Source organism: Solanum verrucosum, unplaced genomic scaffold (assembly GCF_900185275.1).
Source record: "Solanum verrucosum unplaced genomic scaffold, falcon-dt-bn FXZP01000136.1, whole genome shotgun sequence".
In the NCBI taxonomy this organism is placed as follows: Eukaryota; Viridiplantae; Streptophyta; class Magnoliopsida; order Solanales; family Solanaceae; genus Solanum; species Solanum verrucosum.
Window position 1 is genome coordinate 218,624 of NW_026020145.1, and position 18,842 is coordinate 237,465.

At 30.5% G+C, this 18,842-nt stretch overlaps 1 pseudogene; it reads right to left on the reverse strand.

Moving 5' to 3' along the window:
• Positions 1 to 1,059: 1,059 nt before the first annotated feature.
• LOC125828009 (receptor-like protein 53) lies at positions 1,060 to 6,440 on the reverse strand (annotated as a pseudogene).
• Between the last annotated feature and the right edge of the window lie 12,402 nt (positions 6,441 to 18,842).

Here is an 18,842-nt window from a genome sequence, read left to right on the forward strand (position 1 = left end):
CCCTAAGAAAGACCCTAGAGATTCTGCTACCACTTCTCATTAGACCACACAAGAGAACCAGCACAATCAGCTCATCCATCAGGGAAAGGTTTCTGGTCAGGGACACAGTAAACATAATGATCAACAGAGCAATCTTAATACTTCTCATAACACTCAGAAAAGGAATCAGGAAAAGAGTCGGAAAAAAGAATTTTCATTAGAGAGAATAGGAACAAAACATACAAGATAGTAGGGGCACAAACCAAGGGCAAACTATCAACAACAAATCTCAGGGCAAACTAAGCAAGAAGAAGAGAGATACCATCAAAAGAAGGTAACAACAAGCAGCAAGGAGAGAAGAGAATAAGGAGCAAGAGGTACAAGTTCAAGTTGGTCAAAATGAACATAGCAACACTAGAAATACAGATTATGAAATGATGTATTATGAGGATGAGTATGATCAGGACACGGTCTTTGGTGCAAGTTTTTCAATTTTGGAGGCTTAATGCATGAAAGAGTTGACTTTTGTCAACATCCGAAGATTCTGATGTCAGATCAAAATTCCGTCAGTTCCATCAGCTACGGATGGGTCCTTTTGGTTTAGTATGATGTTTGGTTCGGGTTTCGAGGCTTCTGTTTGGAGTGTGTACGATTAGGCGTTTTAGCTTTTGTGGTGAAAACTAGAAATAATATGATGAATTAACACAATTTATAATTTCACTATACCAACTGAAAAACAACAACAACAAGAACCAAAAGAAAAAGATGATCACTTAGACTGTTTATGTGTACATGACGCACAATTAACAGTTTGTCGATTAATCCATATTAAACAAGAAAGAGGAATTAGTTGATCTCGTGATCATATAAATGTTAGGATTTACGCATTTAAAATAAAATTCAAAAATTTTAATGAAATTTTCTCTAACCTTTCTTGTGTGAACACCTGGAACAAGTGATGATGGTTGTTGACAATCTTCAAGTGGGTTATCAGGAACCTCTTGAAAAAGAGGAAGACTATTATAATTAAGAGAAACTAAGTTTTCAACTAAAAAAAGTATTTTTTTGTGAGCAACACAATTATTTCACCTGCTCTGATTTTAAATTTGCATCAATATTAATTCCCAAAGACTCTACATATGCTTGTATTCCTTCCTTCACTTTATCCGCTATAATTTCTTCCATATCCATTTTTGCTTCCAATAATTTTCTCTCCATCACTTCGTTATTCTCTTTTGCTTCCTCTTTCGCTTCCAAGAACTTTTTATCCATCGCTTCCATCTCTTTTTTTGCTTCATACATCTTCTGTCATCTCAATTTTCATAGCTGAGGTAGCTTTTTTAACTTCCATCTCAACCCTTGAATCAAAATCTCTTTTTTCAGCCTGAGATCGTTTATATACGGGGCCATATACTAAGCTAGGAGATGCTCCTTTTCCTAGAGTTCGGACAATTCCATGAGTGTCTGATCCCATTACTTGGGCGTATACATCATTAGGAGCACTTCCAGGGACATTAAACTCAGGATACACCTCGGCAAGATCATCCATTTGTTATGTTGATTTGACCCATCAAATCCTTCAGCACTAGTGTCCATATCAACAAAATTAGATGTAGGAGGAATTCCAAATGCTTCATGTAACATGTCTTGCATCTCATCACCTTTATCTAACTGATTGACCAATTTTGATGAAAATAGCTCCTCACCATGATAAATCCAACTAGTGTAACTAGTTAGAATCCATCAACCACAATATGTTCAACAATCAAATCTTTTCGAACAAATTTCATATTACGACACTTTCGACATGGACACAATATTGTAGATGCATCAGGCCTATCTAATGATGCAAAACTCTTTGGCTCCATTCTCATATAAGGATCAAGCCTATTCAATATATTTATCCAACTTTTATCCATTAAGTATATAACCTCTAACATATAGCAAACAAGAATTATACCCTCATACTATTAAAGACTAATACCTCCATACTATTAAAGAAAACAACAAAACACATACTAACCTGCAAAGTCCACACAAAGAGTCCTGAAATTGATATCAATGTTCTTCCACTACGGTTGCTTTCTTTGTAATCTTCAAACTGCAAATCAATAGTTAAATTTCAACATATCAATATAATGTATGAAGGCTAGTCATGTGAAATTATCAGTACTTGAGGTAATATACTCACCTCAAGTAAATCAACTATTAAAAGAGAAGAGGAAGAGAGACAAAAGGTGAATTTATGGTCGAATTCGGAGAAAATGAGACAAAGAGGCTTGGTGGGAAGTGATGAGTCATTGTGATGGAATGTGGGTGAAAGATGATGCTAACCCTATGTATGAACCTAGTTCTTGTCCTTTTATTGATGAGTCATTTGATTGTTATCAAAATGGAAGGCTTGATAATGGTTAACTGAACTTTAGATGGCAGCCTAAGAACTGTAATATTCCAAGATAATAATGCTACTTTTGTTATTTATTGCATATGCATTACTAGGTAGGGGCAGAGCCACAATATCCGCCTAACATAGTTGCCTTGGTTCAAATCCTATATTTATCTTAAAATCTGCTATTGACAGGTTCAAACTGTGGAAATAACCTGCAAGATAATGCTGCATAGAATAAACCAAATATGGTCTGTCCATTCCTGGACCTTGCATATAGCATGAGTTGTGCACCAGTCTGTCCTCTTTTAGTTTTATGCATTGCTAGGCTTAATTTTGGTAATGTTTTTTTTTGTAAAATAGTATTACTTCACCTTTCAGGTTGAATGCCAAAGAAATGTTGGAGCTTTTGAGAGGAAAGCGATTAGTCTATGTCGGTGACTCTCTGAAAAGGATATGTGGGAATCAATGCATGGTTGGTCTGCTCAGAAATTCTGTTGAAGACAAGAATAGAGTTTTTGAGGCATCTGGAAGAGAGACTTTCTAGAAAGAGGGTGCTTATTCTTTTATATTCCCAATAAGTTTCATCACTTGTCCTCCGTTCCCACTAATGTCAAAATTATCCAACAAAATGTTCTTGCATCTTAGTAAACGGGGGTGAAAGGACTGGTGGATGAGGAGAGAGTACAAGGTTAAGGATGTATCTATTGTAGCTGGTGCATCTACATTGCCTGAAGCAAAGTTTTGGAAATTAACAATCTAACGGAACAATGAAGACAAAGGTAATGGTACATCATTACAGGTTCTTCTCCAAGACCTGTACATGATGCATCTAAATTGCTCGATAAAATAAGTCAATTAGGCAAAGTGACCAAGCTGACTTAACAAATAAGACGTCTTGCATTATATGTCATACAATAAACTGTTCATATGACTGTCAAACTAAAACTTTCACATTCTTCCTAGGTTTGCTGAAGTCTAATATAGAATATGCCAGAAGAGAGATTTAGCTTACAAACACCGACTCCGCAATAACAAACTCAGATACTCTCTAGTGTCAGGGTTGTGACAGAAGCTACAACTACCCAACTAGAATTACAAGCACAGTTATGTCAAGATCATCCAATCAACTACTACATCTCAGATCCAAACTATTTGGTGAATGAATTAGAAGTCTAGAACATAGAGTAACTGGATAAGGCATTGTTGCAGATATTCATCCAGAATCTAACTGAAAGAATTTGAAAGCCTAAGCACAACTCAATATGCGCATAACATCTTGCATAGAGATATACAATAAAATTTAATCCTCTTTCTAGAGCTGTAAGCATTTACTCTACTCCTACTTGGCTACTTGTTAACTGGAAAAAAGATCACACACCCCTATTTAATTTGTAACTAGATCCTTATTATATAGTGGTTTGTTTATTTTTACAACAACAAAAACATATCCGGTGCAATCTCATAAGTTGGGTTTTACAACAACAAAAACCATAGTCTCCCGATCCTATGACTGCCTAAAAATCATAATCATGTCGTGTAAGACCTAATAAGTGTGATCAACTAAGAACTAAACAACAGAATATGCAGTCAACTGATAGGAAAAATAACACAACATCACAGATAGACTCAAGGCAGCATCATTACCAAGAAGAAGAGCCAAATCAGCAGGAATAACAGTGGCAAACTCAAAAAAAGAAGAATATGTGATCAAAGGTTTGTTTCAGTAAGATCATGAGTTTGTATTAGATAAAAACCTTAGGATTACCTTTGGATGGAGATGGCTACCATGAATTTCTTTGCTTGAGTGATGTGTTGAGGGCCTGAGGCGATATACAAATAACTCTAGAGTTAAGCAGGAGTAGGGTTTTTTTTTAGAGGGAAAGTTAATCACATGAAAAATTAGAGGGAAAAGTTAATAAATTTTCTTTTACTTTAATAAACTTAAGATGAAAGTTTTATTTTTAAGCTAAATAAGATGAAATTTTTATTTTTAAACTAAATAAGATGAAAGTTTTATTTTTAAACTAAATAAGATGAAAGTTTTATTTTTAAGCATAAATAAGATGAAAATCTTATTTTAAAGCTAAATAAGATGAACATTTTATTTTTAAGCTAAATAAGATGAAAGTTTAATTTTTAAGTTAAATAAGATGAAAGTTTAATTTTTAAAACATATGGCACGATCATGAAAATGCACACACAAAAATATTTAAGCTAAATAAGATGGAAATTTTATTTTTAAGAATGAATAACTAATGCTTGCAAAGAAACTGTAAAAAAAAAAATTAAATAGGGTGAGGGTATTTTGTAAACAAACAACTTATCCTAAAAAATTATACAATGAATATTAGTTTGAATATGACAAACCAAACAAGCAATAAAAAACTAATCCCATCATAACTTATCCTAATATAACTTATTCCAGCATAACTGATCCCAGCATAACTAGTATTCAAACCAAATTGCTATAGTACATATGCCGCTAATATTATTCGTCCAATAAAATGATTTTCATGCAGATGGAGATAACGAAGTTCAGGAAGATTAGAAACTCCTTAGGTATTTCGCCTTTCAAATTATTAAAACTTAGGTAGCTGAACAATATACCTATTAGTTATTAGTTTATCACCCTTATTAGTCTATAACAACAAAATAGATCTATGGATAAAGAGTACAGCTAGAGAAGCTGAAAAAGCACTCACAGATGTTAACTGCTTTAGTTCACCTATTTCAGGTGGAATGACATCTTGCAGCTTATTCCACCTTACTTTTCTGGTAAAAAGAATCAGGAGAAGGAACTAATCAATAGTGCAACATTACAACACACTAGGAAAATAGAGGATATAATTTCATATTAGTATGTTGGGTAAAATAGCAATAAAAGTAATTTTTAAAGTTAACATTCTAGACAAAGTGGAGGTTCCTATGGACAAAGGAAAACTTAAAGGTATGATAAGGGAAACAGAAAGTAGATATTGAGATATACATCTAATACAATCCTAAAAGAAGTATAAAAGGCCTTCTTAGTTAAGGGACATTTCCTGTAACAAGGTGTGGCAGGTTTGATTTTTTGGAATATAATACAAGACTGTTACCTTCTCAAAAAAAAAGTTAAGAGACATTTCCTTGACAATAAACCTACTCTCTTTTTATTTTCTAGAATATAAGCCTACGAGTATATGTTAATCCTGAAACTGGAGAAACAGGCTATTCGGAGACGGAGCATAAGCCCTAAACATAAATATCACTTCATAATAGCTACTGAATATAGATACTTCAATAGGAGTATACAAGTAAAGGATTACACAATATTTTAAGACGCTTCAAACGCCCAATTTGAGAAGGAAGAGGGCCTGTCAGCTTGTTATTATGCAGATCCCTGTCATATGAAAGAATATTATGGATTAGGCAGTTCAGAATGAAAATCAAAAGATCCAACAGTACAGGCACAATTGTCCACTAACTATTGCCTTAAATAGTAGTATCAAATTTGAAGATAATGACTACACACATTAAAGATAACTCCCACGTTTTGGGGGATAACAGTCAACACCCAAGCAGAACAATTCTTTAAGTTGGTAAATGAACAATTTAAGACTGGAGGGTGTAAAAACATCCATAATGGAACTTAGGGAAACTTCTCAATTTGTATGAGGTTAAAAAATTTGTTTAGATTCTAGTACAAAGACAGAGAAGAAGAATCTTACAGTCTAGTAAGATCTAATAAATTAGTGACAGCAGTAGGAAATGGGCCAACAATTGAAACAACATAAACTTCCCTGCAAGTGGTAAAACAAAAAAGAACATTGTAAAAAAAGTGACAAGTAAAGATATTTCAATTCTGTGAGTAACTTCATACAGATTTGAACCTTAGTTAGAGAAAAGCTACTTAGAACTGGTGAAGCAAAACTTACAATTCAGTAACTACTCTATAATAACTCTGCGTTGAACATGTAACACCAGCCCATGGAGGTAAATCACCATCTCCACAAGGATCATCTCCAACCCATGCATACACCACTCTCCATCCAAGAGATGCCTTAATTTCACTCAGAGCTTTCACTACAGTCATATTCCAGAAGTTCAAATTAGTCCATATAAACATATACATTCAGGTACTACAACAACTCCTTGGTTTTCTCATGAATGCAATCAATGGCCTTAAACTGCTTAAATTATTTTAATGAAATATTAATAGAGAAAGAGTGGATATAATTGGAACTCCACAACTCTAAGTGTAGAGAGTGATGCTATTAAACTTATGATCATGGGCTCAAGCCTTACAGTGGACATTCATATTTCTGACAAGCATAAAAATACTCGTGATAGATTATATACTTACTTATACTACAATTTAATTAACTAATACTATGTAATCATGGAGAGATATTAAATTGACATTTATTGAATGATAAATCGGTTTAACTTTCCAAGGATAGCTATACTTACCTGTAACAACTAGAAAATAGAATTCTATGAGCAAAAAAAGGGGAAAACAGTTATAGTTAATGACACTCCAAGGCACTGATTTAGTTTATTGATTGCAGATATTAGATAATACATTGTATAGATCAAGACTATACATCAGGTGAATAATTATTCCTCAACAAAATCAACAAACTGCAAAGCTTGAATTACTAAACCAAGAAAATAGACAGTCAGAAAAAGGAAATTACAGTTAGAAAAGATGAAAACACAAAACTTATGGATTCTTTCATTCCACTAGAGGGGTCAATTCCTTGGAGTATTGCTATAGATGTCCATGCAATTGAGTTGTTAAGATGAGATAAGGAAGTCCAGCTCTGTCATGTTCTTGGGGAAGGAAACAGATTGGCTGATTATTTTACTAACTTAGTGTTTGATTTTGCAAGAGACATCCAATTTAATTCTTTTCAGGAGGTCCCAATTTCAGGGAGGCACATCATTAATTCAGATAAATCGCAGATACCATAATCAGAACAAGGACCATACAAAGAAGAAATTATTGATGGTAGTCAACTGACTACTTCTACAACAAGTTTCACAATTCACTTTTACTTAAAGTTTTGATAAAAATGAGGCATAACTGAGCTGGAGGATCTAACAAAGTTCACAATGCTTGAAGAAATTTCAGTTTGATTATGATCTCATTGCACCTGGTGAGAGCTTGAGGTGTCCAACATGGTATCTAATCAAGGCATACGAATTTTGTTAAAGTCTAACAGTAAAGCTTTGCCAGTTTCAGTTCACAAAATAACAGACAAAAACATCAGCATCAAGTTCAAATATTGGCCAATCATAGGTGCTCATTCAACGAACGCTTCCGACATTTTCTTATTAAGTTCTCTACTTTTCCTCTCACTGGTGGTGGTATTGATTCCGTTAGGAATTCAACCCATTGTATGAGAGGCAGTGAGGATTTAATCAAGAGAGCTGATTTTGGAGTCTAGCATAAAGAATCGAAGAGAGACACCTACGATGATGGAGATTTGTAAGCATTTCGGACCAAACGAGACATTGAAACACATCTTCTTAAGGTGGTTTTGGACATTAACAATCCGGTGGTCTGAAAACTCACAATGAAGTCAGAAAATGATACAATCGAAGATTCTAAGCTTATAAAGATGATATAGCTTACTCGATTCAGCTAAGATGCAAGTTTTATCTCGTGTCAATGTTGTTGAAAAAGATGGTGATCTTCATCCCAAAGCTAGCAATTGCGGATCCGTCGTCGAAAGCATGTTCACGATGGTCTGGTTGCGATACCAACAAAGGAATTTGGTTACAGAGTGACTTTTCCTCTTCTAGCTAGCTTAAGCCCCTTTTCCCTTTTGCTACATTGATTTGAGTATGTTCCTTTATGGAAAGGACCAATTTCTTTTGTTTTGTTGTTGGTTGGATTTCTTTCCTTTTTATATATATAATAATAAGGCCTGATGGCCATTTGACCCAAAAAAGAAATAACAATAAGTTGAACTTAGAAAATGCATAAAATCTTCCACTACAAATATGTCTTGAGTTGTGTCAATTTTAATTTTTTTGATGTCTTCTTATTTGTTGGATTGATTTTTGACCCATTCTATAACTCATTACCAGACTTGATTCAAGCAAATTTAAATTGGATTGGGTCTTGACCTGTTTGTTGTCTTTACCCATTAAAAAATTCTATAATTGGGACTCGCCTGTACAACCTTAATTATTTGTTGTTTTTATGATAAATATATTTTTCTATTAAAAATTTATATTTTATAAATACAATTTTTATTTATGATTATATTATAAGTTGAATTTATTTGCGTAATTATTATGTTTATTTATATTTTGATTACTCTTAAAATGTTCACTTTCCAGCATAATTAATCTCAACATAACTAGTATTCAAACAAAACGACCCCTAAAAGATATCTTTTAGCGGTTATAGTGCATATGCCGCTAATTATATATTTCAGCTTAAAATGTTGTAGTCGTTTAACAGTACTTTTCATCATATGTCATAAAAATCAATGACATTTTTCAACATATGACATAATATATTCGATATTTGTATAAAAATGTCATTGTTTTAGCGAAATTTTCACTATATGTCGATCAAATCAATGACATTTTGCAATAAATGTCATAATATATTCGACAATTGTATGAAATGTCGCTATTTTAGCAACAATTTTGCTAAAAGTCGCTAAAATCAATGACATTTTACAACAAATGTCACTATTTTAGTGACATTTTTTCTAAATGTCACTAAAATCAATGACATTTGTCAGTAAATGTCATAATATATTCGACATTTATATTAAATGTCACTATTTAAGCGATATTTTTTCTAAATGTCACAAAAACCAATGACATTTTGTAGTAAATGTCATGTGATATTTGACATTTGTAGCAAATGTCATCATTTAAATGACATTTTCGCTAAATGTCACTAAAAACAACGACATTTTGCAATAAATGTCATTATCATAGTGACATTTTGGACCAAATGTCATTATTTTTATGATATTTGATACCAAATGTCATTATTTTTACGACATTTGACATCAAATGTCATTGTTTTATGACATTTTGTTCCTAAATATCGTAAAATTCTTTATTTTCCGACATTTGTTTCAAATGTCACAAAATTAATGTCGTCGTATGTACATTTTCTTGTAGTGCAACTTGACTTCCTATCTAAACATGTCATGGGAGGTTGATTGAAAATGGTAAATGCAGTTGGAGAGGGCAGCAGACAGTGCCCGGAAGATGACAAGTTTGAGGAATTGTACAACAAAGAGGTGAATTACATCGGAAATCAATTGGGAGATTCTCATTCTTACTACCCAAGATCAGGTGGGAACCAAGGTCGAAACAAGGATCAAGATAATGATTGGAGAGATTGGAGAGATGGAGGTGATAACTGGAGAGATAGGGAAGCTGAAAAAATAGGTATCTCCAAAGGAACCAACTAGACAACGGGGAGACTGAACAAAGGAAATGCTAACAAGGATCTTCAACAAGGTTGAAGGATTTGAAAAATGACTTCTCCACCTTGACTCAAACGGTTACCCATTCACTATCAATCAAGCAACTGGAAACTCAAATGTGTCAGAGCTACACCCATCTAAATCCAAAGAAAAAGGGAACGTTACCTAGTGACACCACCCCAAATAAAAAAAAAATTGTTGATGAGAGAGAATTGTATCGTGCCACGATGTTAAATAAGGTGCTTTTTGTGAAGCAACCGAAGTTTATTTTACTGCTTTCAATAGCGTGTATTGTGAGTATAGTAAGTCAAAATGTGAAAAAGTAAAATCTGGCATTGAAAAGAGCATGTCAGTGATGCACCAAAGACATTGTGTGGACAACTTCATGTGCACCTTCTGGGATCAATAAGTGGGAAAATAGTTCTATCAACTTCCACTACTAAAAAAACAGTGAATACCGACCTAAAAATTTCTGACCTCAAATGGAGGTCGGTAATTTCCGACCTCCGGAGGTCGGTATTTACAAGTAGTCGGTTTTTATTCAAAATAAAGAGGGAAAACCAAATTCCGACCTCCGGAGGTCGGAATTTTTCCCGGAAAAAATGAATTACAATAAAAATACCGACCTCATGAGGTCGGTATATTTTATATTTAATTGAGAAAATAATACCGACATCAAGAGGTCGGTTTTTATTGTAATTCATTAAAAATTCCGACCTCAGGAGGTCGGAATTTTTTCTCAATTAAATATTTTATAATTCCGACTTCCGAATGTCGGTAGTATGTAATTAAAATACCGACCTTATGAGGTCGGTATTTTTATTTCATCTAATTACTATTAATTAAAGCGACATCCGGAGGTCGGTATTTTTATTTCATCTAATTACTTTTAAAAGCGACATCCGGAGGTCGATTTGCGGAAAGCGGGAAAACCAAATTCCGACCTCTGGAGGTCGGAAATTTTCTCGGAAAAAATGAATTACAATAAAAAGCGACCTCTTGATGTCGGTATTAAAAAAAAAAAAAAAATAACAATATTTTATTTTTTCTCAATAGGTTTTGTGTAAAATAAAAAACAAAAAAAATTATAATACCGACTTCCGTATGTTGGGAAAATTAAATAGTAAAAATAAATTAATATAAAATACCGACCTCATGAGGTCGGTATTTTTTATATTTATTTGAGAAAATAATACCGACATCAAGAGGTCGGTTTTTATTGTAATTCATTAAAAATTCCGACCTCCTGAGGTCGGAATTTTTTCTCAATTAAATATTTCATAATACCGACTTCCGAATGTCGGTAAAAATTAAATAGTATGTAATTAAAATACCGACCTCATGAGGTCGGTATTTTTATTTCGACTATTAATTAAAGCGACATCCGGAGGTCGGTATTTTTATTTCATCTAATTACTTTTAAAAGCGACATCCGGAGGTTGGTTTGCGATTTGCGGGTAAACCAAATTCCGACCTCAAGAAGTCGGAATTTTTCCTAGAAAATGAATTACAATAAAAACCGACCTCTTGATGTTGGTATTATTTTCTATTTTGATTTAATTTTATTTAAATCGTTTTTCGGAGGACCATTTTGTGCTCTTAAAATTTAATGTGATACATATATATACATCTATGTATATATATATATATATATATATATATATATATATATATATATATATACATAGATGTATATATATGTATGTATACATATACATATATTATATGTTGATGTGTAGTTTAATTATATATGTTTAATTAATAAAATCAACCTCAAGAGGTGAGTTTATATTAAAATAATTATATATATATATATATATATATATACACACACACTAGATATAGGACCCCGTGCCAGCACGGGGCCCAATATATATTTTTTATTTATTTTAATTTATGTCATATTATGGAATTTGAGAAGTTATTGAAATTTTTATATGATTTTAATAATATTTTAAATTGTTAGCTATTGTGATTTGTAGTACTTTTTTTTAACATAATTTTGAAAATAATAGTTATTACTCTCTTTGTTCTAATTTATGTGGCACATGCAGAATTTTAAATATTAACCCTTTTTTATATGTCTCTTTAATATATTAAGTTGTTAATTATTGTATTTTATAGTACATTTTGAACTTAATTTTTAAATAATATATGTTATTTCCCATGTCCCAATTTATGTGGCATTAATTGATAGATTTGTTGGAGTCGAGCGAATTTTTTTTGTTAATTATTGTAATTTATAGTTTCTTTTTTATCAATTTCAAACAATATATGTTGTTAATTGATAGATTTTTTGGAGTCGACTATTTTTTTTTTTAATTATTGTAATTTATAGTATCTTTTTCGTCAATTTCAAACGATATATGTTTATCAGATAATCCATTTTATGTGGTACCAATAGAATTTAGAGAGTCAATTAAATTTTTTATATAACTTTGAAATATTTAAGCCGTTAATTATTGTAATGTAAGTATTACTTATATTATTTTTAAATATATTTAAATATTATATGTTACCTTTTTTATCCTAATTTATATGGCATTGATAGAATTTAAGTGTCAAATAATTGTTAATTATTGTAATATAATATGTAGGACTTTTTATGTAGTTTTTACTATTTTTAAGCATATTAAGTATAGTATTACTTATATTATTTTTAAATATATTTAAATATTATATGTTGCCTTTTTTATCGTTATTTATATAGCATTGATAGAATTTAAAGTGTCAATTAATTGTTAATTATTGTAATATAATATGTAGTACTTTTTATGTAGTTTTTACTATTTTTAAGCATACTAAATTGTTAATTATTTATATATACTACTTTATTTTTTATTTTAAAAATATGTAATCAAGGAAAAATGGTGACACATGATAATTAAAATAAAGAAAAATACAATTATTGGTCAGCCGCCATGAGAAAGGTGGTGGGGCCCACTTTAATTAATTAAAGAGTAGTAGATTTGATGGATATATGTGTCATTATGGAGATGTTGGATGGTTTTTTTGTCTAAAGAAGAAAAGGTACAATTATAAAGCATTGACATACAAAAGTTTTAAGGAGCAAAAGCTAGTAAATACCAAAAATACCCCCATTTAATTCAGCCAATTTATTCATTTGTAGCTTTTTGTTGGGGTCCAGTTCAACCCTTTTTTTTTTCTTTTTTTTGCCACGTGTCGACAGAAAAGAGGATCTTTATTCACTCTTCTTATATAGTAATATATATATATATATAATTTAACTACACATCAACAGAAGTTTAATTTAATAAATTTACATATATATATAGATGTATATATTTACATATATATATATATGTAAATTTATTAAATTACATATATATATATATACATAGATGTATATATATGTATGTATACATATACATATATTATATGTTGATGTGTAGTTAAATTATATATGTTTAATTAATAAAATTAACCTCAAGAGGTGAGTTTATATTAAAATATATATATATATAAATAACAATATTTTCTTTTTTTCTCAATAGGTTTTGTGTAAAATAAAAAACAAAAAAATTATAATACCGACTTCTGTATGTCGGTAAAATTAAAGAGTAAAAATAAATTAATATAAAATACCGACCTCATGAGGTCGGTATTTTTATATTTAATTGAGAAAATAATACCGACATCAAGAGGTCGGTTTTTATTGTAATTCATAAAAAATTCCGACCTCAGGAGGTCGGAATTTTTATTTCATCTAATTACTTTTAAAAGCGACATCCGGAGGTCGGTTTGCGGTTTCCGGGTAAACCAAATTCCGACCTCATGAGGTCGGTATTTTTATTTCTTCAAATTACTATTAATTAAAGTGACATCCGGAGGTCGGTATTTTATTTCATATAATTACTATTAATTAAAGTGACATCCGGAGGTCGGTATTTTTATTTCATATAATTACTATTAATTAAAGCGACATCCGGAGGTCGGTATTTTTTATTTCATCTAATTACTTTTAAAAGCGACATCCGGAGGTCGGTTTGCGGTTTCCGGGTAAACCAAATTCCGACCTCATGAGGTCGGTATTTTTATTTCTTCAAATTACTATTAATTAAAGTGACATCCGGAGGTCGGTATTTTTATTTCATATAATTACTATTAATTAAAGTGACATCCGGAGGTCGGTATTTTTATTTCATATAATTACTATTAATTAAAGCGACATCCGAAGGTCGGTATTTTTATTTCATCTAATTACTTTTAAAAGCGACATCCGGAGGTCGGTTTGTGGTTTCCGGGTAAACCAAATTCCGACCTCATGAGGTCGGTATTTTTATTTCTTCAAATTACTATTAATTAAAGTGACATCCGGAGGTCGGTATTTTTATTTCATATAATTACTATTAATTAAAGTGACATCCCGGAGGTCGGTATTTTTATTTCATATAATTACTATTAATTAAAGCGACATCCGAAGGTCGGTATTTTTATTTCATCTAATTACTTTTAAAAGCGACATCCGGAGGTCGGTTTGCGGTTTCCGGGTAAACCAAATTCCGACCTCCTGAGGTCAGAATTTTTAATGAATTACAATAAAAACCGACCTCTTGATGTCGGTATTATTTTCTCTTTTGATTTAATTTTTTTAAAATCGTTTTCCGGAGGACTATTTTGTGTTCTTACAATTTAATGTGAATTATATATATATATATATATTTTATATATATATATATATATATATATATATATATAATATATGTTTTAATTAATAAAATCAACCTCAAGAGGTGAGTTTTATATTAAAATATTATTATGTATATATATATTACTGTATGTTGTGTTTGTAATTATATATAATTTCACGACACATCAACAGAAGTTTAATTTATGATAATATTTACATATATATATATAATAGATGTATATATAAATACATATATAGATGTATACATATACATATATATGTATACATCTCTATATATATGTAAATTTATTAAATTACATATATATGTGTGTGTGTGTGTGGTGTAATTTAATAAATTAAACTTCTGTTGATGCGTAGTTAAATTATATATAATATATATATATATATTATATATATAATATATTATATATATATATATTTTATCTTTATTTTAGTTTAGTAGACGATATTTTTTTTTAGTAATAATACAATGAACATATATATATATACATATATTTTTAAATTTATTAAATTAAACTTCTGTTGATATGTAATTAATTTTTATTTTTTTTTTATATTATATATATATATTATAATATTATATATATATATATATATAAATCAACCTTTAGAGGTGAATTTATATTAAAATTAATTAATAAATACCAACCTAAAGAGGTCGGTATATTTATTATTAAAATATTTAAATAATATCGACTTCATGATGCCAGTATTTATTATATATTTTTAAATATAGATAATTATTTTAGAAAATATCGACATCTCCGAGGTCGGTATATTAAATTCTTTTTAAAAAAAAGAATGACAATATAAGTTAAAGTTACCTATTTCAAAAAAAGAATGACAATATAAGTTTTAATCCTAAACACTAACTCTCAAAAACCTAAGTCCACTTTCACTCCCCCACTCCAGATCCAGCCCCCGACCCACCCCCATCGCCGATCCCCACCCATCCCCGACCAGCGGCACGCCACACCGGCGCCACGCTGCCTTCCACGACCGCAGCCACCCACTTTCGCAGCAGCAGAGGACGTCGCTGCAGGTGCAGAGGAAGTCACGCCCAGCTGCAGGAGGTTGTGCGCCTCCATCCCGACCGGCGCCGCCTCCATTCCGACCGGCGCCGCCTCCATCTCGACCAGCACCTCCATCCCCGACCTTCTTAGTGAAGGTGAATTTTTAGAACCTCCATAATAGATTACTTTTGTTTCTATTTAGTTGAAGTATCTCAAAATTAGAGTACTAATATACTTAGTTTTATTGATTGTTAGTTTGATTGATTGTTAGTTAGTAAGTGAATGATTTAGGGTTTTTGATTGTTAGTTTGAATTAGGTATTATTTGATTGTTAGTTTGTGTTTGTTGATTGTGAATTGAAAATTTTAATGTTAGGGTTAGTTTGAATTAGGGTATCTTAGGATTTGTTTGAAATTCGGTATTTCTTAAGTTAATTAGTTTGATTTTGGAATTGTAAGATTAGATTGAATTAGGGTATTTAAGGAGTTGTTTGAACTTGGGTATTATTTGAGTTAGTTTGAATTATTATTGAGATTTTAGGACTAATAGTTTGAATTTGGGATTAGGAATAGCTAGCTAATTTGAATTTAGGATTTTAGTACTAGTTAGATTTTGGGATTTTAGGGTAGTTTGAATTTGTGATTTTAAGATTAGTTTGAATTTTGAATTTAGGACTAGTTTGAATTATTATTGAGATTTTAGGAATACTAATAGTTTGAATTTGGGATTTTAGCACTATAGTTTGATTTTTGAATTCTAGGAGTACTTTCAATTTGTGATTTTAAGACTAATTTGAATTTGGAATTTAGGACTAATAGTTTGAATTATATTTGATATTTTAGGACTAATTTAATAGTTTGAAGTTGGGACACTAGCTAGCTAGTTTGAATTTAGAATTTTAGGGATTTGAATTACAACTTAATTAGAACTTATAATTAATTATAACTTGAATTTACTATAAATTGAACTTAATTAGGAATATGAACTTGAAATTATAACTTGAACTTGGAACTAATTAGCTTGAATATATAACTAATTAAGTTTAGAAATTATATATGAACTTGAATTGAAACTTGAACTTATTAAAACTTGAGAATATATATATATATATATATATATACTAATATTCTTGGATATGAAGTTTATATTTAACTAATTTAAGAACTTTTCGTGCTAGGCAACTGAGGAAGCTCAACATGTAAAAAAGTTGATACAGGACTATTTTGCTTCTTTCATCAAAGTTGGAGATAAGGTTGTGCTTCTAAATTTCTCAAGTTCAAGTACAATTGTTTTGAATAATGTGTTTGTGTCCATCTAGTATTAATACTTGGCTTTAATGCTAGTAATTATAATTGATTGTTTGTTAGTATATTATTGTTTTTGTTTGTTGGTTGTGTTATTCAATTGTTAATTTGATTTGATTATTGTTAGTTAGGTATAGATAATTGAAGATTTTGTATTTTAAGGTTTTTTTAAAAAGAAATTAGACATTTTTAAATTGGGCATTGTTAGTTAGTGAAGAATTAGCATTTTTATATTTTAGAACTAGTTTAAACTTGAGAATATGTAATTTGAGGTTAAATTGAGATTTTTTTGGATTTGATTTTAGGACTAGTTAGTAAAGTGTTAATTTGAAGTTAGAAATTAGTAATTGAAGTGTTATGAGTAGAAGATGAATGTTTGAATGTCATGAACTTAATTAGAATTTGAAGTTGAACTTAGAATTTGAACGTGAACTTAAACTTGAACTTGAACTTAGAATTTGAAGTTAAACTTAGAACTTGAACTTGAACTTGGAACTTGAACTTGAAATTAAAACTTGAACTTAGAACTTGAACTTGAACTTGAACTTAGAATTTGAAGTTAAACTTAGAATTTGAACTTAGAACTTGAACTTAGAACTTGAACTTGAACTTAGAACTTGATCTTGAACTTGAACTTAGAACTTAGAACTTGAACTTGAACTTAGAACTTGAACTTGAAATTAGAACTTGAACATGAATTTAGAACTTGAACTTGAACTTAGAACTTGAACTTGAACTTAGAATTTGAAGTTAAACTTAGAATTTGAACTTAGAACTTGAACTTGAACTTGAACTTGAACTTGAACTAAAACTTAGAACTTAGAACTTAGAACTTAGAACTTAGAACTTGAACTTGAACTTAGAACTTGAACTTGAACTTAGAACTTGAACTTGAACTTAGAACTAGAACTTGAATTGAACTTGAACTTGAACTTGAACTTGAACTTGAACTTAGAACTTGAACTTGAACTTGAACTTGAACTTAGAACTTAGAACTTAAACTTAGAACTTGAACTTGAACTTAGAACTTGAACTTGAAATTAGAACTTGAACTTGAACTTAACTTGAACTTGAACTTGAACTTGAACTTAGAATTTGAACTTGAACTTAGAACTTGAACTTGAAATTAGAACTTGAACTTGAACTTAGAATTGAACTTGAACTTGAACTTGAACTTGAACTTAGAACTTGAACTTGAACTTAGAACTTGAACTTGAACTTGAAATTAGAACTTGAACTTGAAATTAGAACTTGAACTTGAACTTAGAACTTGAACTTGAAATTAGAACTTGAACTTGAACTTAGAACTTGAACTTGAAATTAGAACTTGAACTTGAACTTGAACTTGAACATGAACTTAAATTTGAAGTTGAACTTAGACTTGAACTTGAAATTAACTTGAACTTGAACTTAGAATTGAAAACTTGAACTTGAACTTGAACTTGAACTTAGAACTTGAACTTGAACTTAGAACTTGAACTTGAACTTGAAATTAGAACTTGAACTTAGAATTGAACTTGAAATTAGAACTTGAACTTGAAATTAGAACTTGAACTTGAACTTAGAACTTGAACTTGAAATTAGAATTTGAACTTGAACTTAGAACTTGAACTTGAAATTAGAACTTGAACTTGAACTTGAACTTGAACATGAACTTAAAATTTGAAGTTGAACTTAGACTTGAACTTGAAATTAGAACTTGAACTTGGAACTAATTAGCTTGAATATATAACTAATTAATTTTAGAAATTAGATATGAACTTGAATTGAAAAACTTGAATATATATATAATAAACTAATATTCTTGGATTTGAAGTTTATATATAACTAATTTTAGAACTTTTCGTGCTAGGCAACTGAGGAAGCTCAACATCTAAAAAAGTTGATATAAGACTATATTGCTTCTTTCATCAAAGTAGGAGATAAGGTTGGTGCTTCTAAATTTCTAAAGTTCAAGTACAATTGTTTTCAATAATGTGTTTGTGTCCATGTAGCATTGATACTTAGCTTTAAATTTAGAAATAATATATTTGGTAAGCA